We start from the raw sequence: 8,390 nt of genomic DNA, 5'->3' as shown, positions 1-8,390 counted from the left end.
AACTGTATACATGTGTTTATTCATAAGAACCATCTGAAAGGCTTCCACTTTTTATTTTTCATATTTATATATGGTTAAAAAATTTAAAAACAGGCACCTATTACCTTTGTAATTCAAAACCTTGTATAAGAAAAAACTTTTTATAAGTATGTTTTTCTGTGAGTAAAGATTATCAACACTGAAAAAAAAAAAGAACAGAACAAAACAAGAAAACAACAGCCCTGAGCAAAAAAAGAAAAAACAACAACAACACAAGAAACATCTTACTAGGGTTCTGGGAAGAGGAAAAAGGAGGCAGAGAAGAGATCTTCAGATAAGAGGAAGACAACTCAAATGTATACCCTATCCCAGAAGTCAAAGGAAGAGAAATCAATCAACTACCATGCAATAAAGTGGGTGAGTAGGAAGAGAATTGAGAAAATCCGTTGGACCAGGCACCAGTGCGAGTCTTAGATGATCATCAAGAGTTTTCTTAATGCTGTGGGGGAAGATACCAAATTAAAGGGCTAAAGAAATCACATGTGCAAGAGGGTGAGTAATTAGAAAGTGGAGATCATGCATTTAGCCTAATTTTTCTGAAAATTTGTTGGTTAAAATTATGGGAAAAATATTGATATTGATAGAAGTTTAAGTAAGGAAGACTTGAACATAAGGCGAGGAGCTGGTGGAGAGAGAGAAGATATTACCACACAGTGAACTTTAATTCAACAAGTACTTAGTGTGTTCCTATCAAATGCTAGGTACAACTGAACAGGACTGGACTTCTATATCATGGCGCTTATGCCTCTGTATTGCAACATAAGTGTATTGTTTTATTTAGACCATCAGCTCACCTAGCGCAAAGAACTGTGACTTGTTCACCACAGAGGCAAATACCATGTCTGATACATGGGAAACAATAAACTATCTTGGCATCAATAAATGGCCCATCCCAAACTTTAAGAAGTCCTTTCTGATCTTTGCTTTAACTCCTCTTTTTCTTTCAGATTTAAACTTAGATGTTGCCTCTTAAAAGAAGTCTTCTCAATCTCCAAGGTCGAGTCAGGCACCTACCTCTCTTTACCAATTACATCCTGGACGTACCCTCATCAAAGCAGTCCAAGAGAAAAAACAAGTCAACAAGTCATTTCAAGATTTTAACAGCTTCTAACAAGGGAGGGATATACAGAGAAAACCACAGTGCTGCTTACTGACTGGTTTGGAAACTCAGGGGAATTAATTTCCTATGCACTTCAGGTTTTTCATGAATAACTCCCATAGGTTCTTGTTTTACTCCTGCAGATATTTCCTGGGCTAGCCTGACTAGCTCGGCTGAATTCAAATCAGCAAAGAAGCATCTAAATCAGCCTAACGAGTATAGAATTTGGTTTTTCTCATATTGTCAATCTCTTGTAAATAGCCAAGCCATGTGCATCGTAAGCAAAGCCTGTCAGACTCCATTGGCTAGCTGTACACCCAAGTTAAAAATGCAACTTGCTAAACAGCCTACCCAGCAGATAGCTTTTTTTGGCAGAACAGTGCTGTTCAACCCGAGAGGGAATTTGATAAAATGTTTTATTGGGTGGCAACATTTTGGTCTCGGCTTTCCTCAAATCACTGTGGGATAATGAAATTGGAATCCATTTAAACCTTCCATTTCACCCCACACAGCTCATAGACACCGTGTCAAACCACATCACACTGCAATAAATGTGCTAAAATCTACAAGCTTAGTCCACCTATTACATGCAATACTCTTTGTCAGATTGGAGATAAATCATTGAATACCATTTCTTGATTTGCCCCCTCCTGTAGCTGTAGCAGAATCTCAAATCCGAAGCAATAATCCATGCCATGGAGATGCATAAATATGCTTTTTTGCAAGCCAATTTAGCAATACAGCATTCTCTGGCCAGTCTATGAATCCTAGAGTCACTGCTGGGACAGACCTAGCCATGGAACAAGGTCATATGTGTCCCATCTCCTGTGAAAGCTGCTAAACCAGGAGACTTTGAGATATTTTTTTGTTATTGCATTGTATTTGTCTACACACTCTGGAAAAAGATGGACCCTTGATAAATTACCCATGGATAGCTCTTATTGGATTGGGAGACTTTATGACTTAGGCCCATTCCTTAGGTACATTCCCTTTTGTTTGTTCCCTCTTACTTTTCTCCTGTGAGGGGACCTTAGGCCAGAAAGTATATATGAAGGCTCTACTTTCAAAGGGTATTCAGAATTTACCTACTGCTCACCAGCTTCTGTTCAAGCTGCCTCCATGTTTTAGCTAGATTATGGTAGTAGCTCCTAACTACTCTTGCTTTGACGACTGCTTCCAGATCGTCTATGTGGTGGACACTGTAATGTGCCACCTAGAGCCCATTTCAGTGAAGGACACTGCCCCAGCTTCTGGGAGTGTGGTCAGCAGGCAGCTCTCGGCTATCAGCCCCTTTGAGAATTGAGCAGGTCCTGCTCCTTCATTGCTGTGGTCCTTGTCATTGAATGGCCTAAATTCAATGACTGATCAATGCTGAAGTATAAAGACCTGGTCATCCCAAGCCAATGTGGGACAATTGGCTGTCATTGGGCTGTATCACATTCCTTTCTCCCTCTATTCATTCTACTTTCTGTTTCTCCCTTCTATAGGCATGGATCCCAAGGGATTATTAACTGCTGCATGCTGAACTTCATCTCAGGGTCTGCTTCCCCAACTTGTGCTAGTCTATTTTTTACAAATAAGCAAGTGAGATTAGGGCTCTCTTCTGTTTGGAGCTCTCCCTCTGCATTTAGAGGCCTCACAAAGACCCATGGAACTCACATGAATCCACCACCAGCCCACCTCCCTGACTTCATCTTCTCCCACTCACCTTGCTCATTATCTCCAGCACACCCACCTCCTCAAACATACCCACCTTGATCCTTTTGTACTTTCAGTTTCCTCTGCCTGGAAAACTCTTCCCCTAGATTGGGGTGAGCAACTTTGTCTGTAAAGGTCAGATAATAAATACTTTAGGCTTTGTAGGCCACCCCATCTCTGTTGCAACTACTCAACTCGGCCATTTTATCCAAAAAGCAGCCACAGCTAATACATGAATAAATGGGCACAGATCTGTTCCAATAAAACTTTATTTGTGAAAATAGGCAGTGGGCCAGATTTGGCCCATGGACTATAGTTTGCTGACCCCTGCCCTGGATAGGCACATTGCTGGCACCCTCACCCCCTTCAGGTCTTGACTTTACTTCACGCCTGACCAGTTAAATGACAACTCCCCAATATTGCTTATCTCCCTTTCCCACCTGATTTTTTCCATGCATTCGTTGCTACCTGGTTTACTATATGTTACCTATTGATTTGTTTACTCTCTATCTTCTCCCATTAAAGAGTAAGCTCCATCAAGATAGGGACTTTGTCTGCTTTTTAGCCCTCGAACAGTTACTGGTACGTAATAGAAACTAAATAAGCAGCAGTTGAATGAATGAATAAACAAATGGATATTCACATAATCCAGTACTTTTTCCTGTTTTTGTTGTATGTTTCTGTTTTCTTCACATCCTGAGAGATTCCGTTTACCCTTTGTATCTCAGGGGAGTGAAGTGATTGAAATAAAAAAGACTGTACAGAGATCCCTTGAGTTTTAAACTCCAGCTCAGTCGCTGATGAGCTGTGTGACCTTGTACATTTAGAAGACCTTGCTAAGCCTCAGTTTTGTGGTCTCTAAGATGGAGAAATAACAGTGAGCATCTCAGGGGATTATGATGAGGAGGAACGCTCAGTGAAGGACCGGGTACCTAGAAACCACTCAGTACAGAGAGTGACAATAGGTATATCATGAATTCTTCCCCTTGGGTAGCATTCTGTTAGTTAAGGATCATGCGTATAGATTGGGTCCTCACATCTCTTCTACCACAAACTCACATACACACATATGAGCACCTATTTACATGTAGCTGAGAGAGATTTTAATAAGAATAACAAGACAATAATAAAGACCATTTATTGAGTGTTCATTCTGCCCGTCACTGGTCACTTTACATGCTTGGCTTCCGTACGAGCAGTAATACACTGGGGAGGACCAGAAGGACCTGGCTCCATATATCTACACACTGGCTGGACATGCTTAGCCATAAACTTCTCTGCCTTGCAAGCTTGAAGACCTTGTCACAAATGATAGCTGCAGTCACCCACGCACTGCAGAAAATGCTTGTGGAATAATCCTGGTTATCACTGACATAGGCTTCAGGAAAGGAAAGCCGAAGGAGAAAAAGAGATATCCTAATTAACAGAGCTTCTCCTCCATTCCTCCTTCTGGGCTTTGAACTTGATTGTACTTTGAGCAGGAGCTCCCTCTGGTCTCTTGACAAGAATCTTCCTCCGCTTTGGGGCCCCAGATTCCTAGCTCATTCTCAGACACATGACATTAAGTCTTGAGGGAACCCCAAATCAAAACAAGTCAACACATCCTGGTGTATTTGCAAATATGTGCTGTTTTTCAGGGTTATAATAAACCTTTGGAAATGAGAAAACTATTGCGGTCTCTAGTAAATAGGTCAGAATATTGACTGTCCCTGGCTTTCACCTGGAATGAGTAGATAATAATCAGCCACTCATTGCTTAACCAATGTTGAGAAAGGAGAAATCTCTTTTAAATGACCCTCATTCCATTCCATTCATCTTCCTGCTTCAAATCATTTACAACAGCTTGAGAAATAGATTTGTCCTGGCTGGTCTTTAAGGAGACAGTCAATAACAATATGAGAAATAATTACTATACCTGGAGAAAGTGTGCATTGATTTCAGCAACTACTGGGCCCTCAAAACTGGATTTCAAATATGTTGTAGTAGAGTGATAGCCATTTATTACTTAACTTGCTGAATTTAAACTTAACTTGGGGAGGGGGGAGGAGCTGACGCTGAAACTCCTAAATACAGAGTTCATGTATTTAAAATTACAGTCCAGCTACAAAGACACTGAGTATGTACTCTTTTCAAGAAATTGTGGTAGGCTCCAAAGGCACAATGATAAGGAAGATGGATCATCCCTGCCTGGAGACACGTGTATCTTTTGGTGAAAGGAGATAATAATCCACCACCTAATTAATCATTTCACTATGATCGAGTCTAGCATTGCAAGGAATAATGCATAAAATGGGGGTGAACAAAGCATCAAATCAGTGAGTGAATAGGAGTTAGCTAGTGGAATGGGTTGAAGTGTGCTCCCCAAAACTTCACATCCACCTGGAACCTCAGAATGTAACCTACTTTGGAAATAGGGTCTTTGTTGATATACTTAGTTAAGATGAGGTCGCACTAGACTAGGATGTGCCCTAAATCCAATGATTAGCATCTTTATAAGAGAAAGGAGAGGGAAATTCAGATACAAAGACACAGATACACACAGAGAAGAAGGCAAGACAGAGGCAGAGATTGTAGGGCTACAGCTACAAGCCAAGGAGGATTGCCAGGAAGCACCAGAAGTTAACAAGAAACAAGGAAGGTGTCTTCCATGGAGCCATTGGAAAAAGTGTGGCCCTACTGACACCTTGATTTTGGACCTCTGGTCTCAAAGACTATGAGAGAATAAATATCTTTTTTTTTTAAAGCCCCTCTCTTTGTAGTAATTTGCTATCACAGCCCTACGAAACTAATATGGCAAAGTGAAGGAAGAAAGAAAGCTCATTTCAGATAGAGGGACATGCAAACATCTGGAAGCTCAAAGAAAATGGTCCTTTCAAGCAATAGCATGCCCATAAAGTTTAACACCTGTTCTCTGTAAAAACAATATGTATCCATCTATGTGGACTTGAGTTTATAATTTTTATTGATATCAAAGAAAACACAATCTTCAAATAACAATGAAATATACAATATTCTCTACTGTAAGTTCCACAAAGCCACTTGATCATCACATAAGGCTTTTGTTGATTTTTGGCAATCTCATTCAGTGGCCCACCTATAGCTGCAATTGATAAGCAGGTATAGTTCCGGTACCAATGTTGGTTGATGTTTCCATTTAGATTAGCAAGATGAAAGCAAACCAATGAAGATGTAAGTCAGAAATTCAATTATTTGTCAATGATGGGAGCAACTTTTTCATTGAATTGTATAATAGTTTTCAAATACTAGAAGATTATTTCTTCAGGATTTTTGCTGTTGTTTTTGGCTATACATAATGTAACAGGTACAAGACATGCTTTAAAATTTGAAATTTAATATGCATTGCTATTATTTTCTCCATCACTTTTTTAAGTCTAGACCAAGGGTCAGCAAGCTATTAACTTGCTGTCAGTTTTTGTAAATAAGGTTTTATTGAAATACTGCCATTCATTCATGCCTTGTCAATGGCTGCTTGCTCATTACAATGGCAGAGCTGAGTAGTTGCAACAGATAGTGTATGGCCTGCAAAGCCTAAGATAGTTACTATCTAGTCCTTTACAGAAAAAGTTTGATGACAGCTGATGTAGATTATTAACAAAACAATAAATCATGCTCTGATTTGTAGCATTCACCAATGTCCATGGTGTAAATATATCTGCCATGGTCAACTTCCAGCGACCAACATGGCATCCCTGAATGGGGATTGGGAAGAGATGTGCAGTAGCTCATCATTGCAGAGATTTCACCATACAGATACAACAGGCCTAAATATACCAAGAGGAACAGATAATACCAAAATGTAGGAAAATACTCAGGAAGGGAAGAGTTCTGCATATCTATTACCTTTGTTTTTAGAAAAATTTATTTAATTATAAGTTTCTGTAATGTAATTTTAAAGAACACTGTATTTAATGATCAACTTGCAATATTTCTGAACACTTAGCAATTCACTCTCAGTGTCAGTATGAGCTGGCTTCAGCTCCTCACTGCCTTAAGCCAACTGAAAGACACTTATGGCTGGGGGGTACAGATAGATGAGAAGGTATAAATGGAGGAAGGTAAAATAGGCAAGGTTCTGCATAAGCCAGGTTGAAGAGATGAAGATTTAGCCTATAAGAAATGGCATGCCACTGAAGGCTTATGGCTGGGAAGTGGTTTGCACTCTCTTAGCTTCTATTATGTAATCTTTTTCATATCCATGAACATTTTTGGTTTGCTTTCCATGTGTCAAATACTATGCTAGGTATTTTACAATTATTAATTCTCACAAGCCCTGAGGCAGGGTATTAATATCTCTCCCATTTTAAAGAGGATAGCAAGCAACTTGCCCAAGGACTTGGTTAGCAAGTAGTTCAGCTGGGATATACAGGGAAGAGTCCAACGTGTCCCCTGTTTGGGGGAGCCTGAGCCTGCACAGGGAAAGGGCAGCTTTAAACACATGCCTGAGGGATTCCATGATGTGCAATGGACAGGTCTGTCCAAATGCTGCAGGCTTGGGTAGAATGGGTCACAAAGACCATCCCATGGTGAGCATTCCAGTAGGTGGGTTGGGGCTTTCTGTCATCTGAGAGGAAGAACTTTGGAAACTGGCCACATAGTAAGGTGCAGAACCAGCTGCTTCCAGGTGACTGGCCACATGTCATCTTTGCCCCAGTCATTTAAATCCCTCCAGAATCCATTCTGATGCTTTCTCACATCTTTTATCCTTTCATAAATGATAGGAGCAAGGAAAGAAAAGAACACATCTACCATGTTCCAAATGTGATAGCTTCTGACCATTTAAATCTTGGATAAGTTCTCCAGAAGTCAAAGTTGATCCTTAACTGTAAGTGTAGCTAATGTATCTGTAAATCACAATAGCTCTGATTATTCTCAGGTAGAGTGGGAATAAGGAGGAGTGACTGCTGGGTAGGAGCTGCTGTGGCTGCTAAGTGCATCAGAGACAGTTGTGATTTAAGCTGGAATTTTACTTTTTAGAGAAAATGAAAATCAACCAATCTTCTAATTTGGTGCATTAGTGAGGGAAGAATAATGCGATGGGAAAGGATAAATGCGCATCCTGCAAGTGTAACCTCCAGCAATTTGCAAAACCCACAGGATGTCCCTGGTATAAACCCCAGAGTGTGTCAAGAAAGAAGAACAAGAAGAAATGAAATAACACAGAGACCCCTGCTCTGCTGCTGTCATTTGACTTGCCTCTCCCTTCTCACAACTACCCGCTTGTCTTGCAAACCCTCTCTACTGCCCTGCTCCCTTGCAAAAGACTACTTTCCGGGAGCCATAGTCCAATTCTGATGGATGGAGGAGGATCCTTGGGGCTGCACAGGCATCATTAGAAAGAAAACAAAAACAGTTTTGCAGTAATTTCTATTGCTGTCTTCTTATCCACCAACGAAAGCCCCCATTGCCTGGTGTGAATAAGTCTTGGTCTGACTCTGGACTCAAATGAGTCAGCATCTCTGTGCCTCAGTTTCTTCATCTAGAAAATGGAGACGTTAATACTAGCTCTCACAGAGTGGTTGTGAGAATGTCCCCA

General features: G+C 40.5%; 1 protein-coding gene across 6 annotated transcripts in view; it reads right to left on the bottom strand.

Annotated features, from left to right (window-relative positions):
- Positions 1 to 8,390, bottom strand: part of CDH13 (cadherin 13) — a 1,150,740-nt gene that overhangs the window by 1,047,622 nt on the left and 94,728 nt on the right. The window lies entirely within an intron of this gene.

The sequence above is a fragment of the Tamandua tetradactyla genome, chromosome 16 (genome assembly GCF_023851605.1).
Source record: "Tamandua tetradactyla isolate mTamTet1 chromosome 16, mTamTet1.pri, whole genome shotgun sequence".
In the NCBI taxonomy this organism is placed as follows: domain Eukaryota; kingdom Metazoa; phylum Chordata; class Mammalia; order Pilosa; family Myrmecophagidae; genus Tamandua; species Tamandua tetradactyla.
This window is presented reverse-complemented; position numbering and strand designations above follow the sequence as displayed.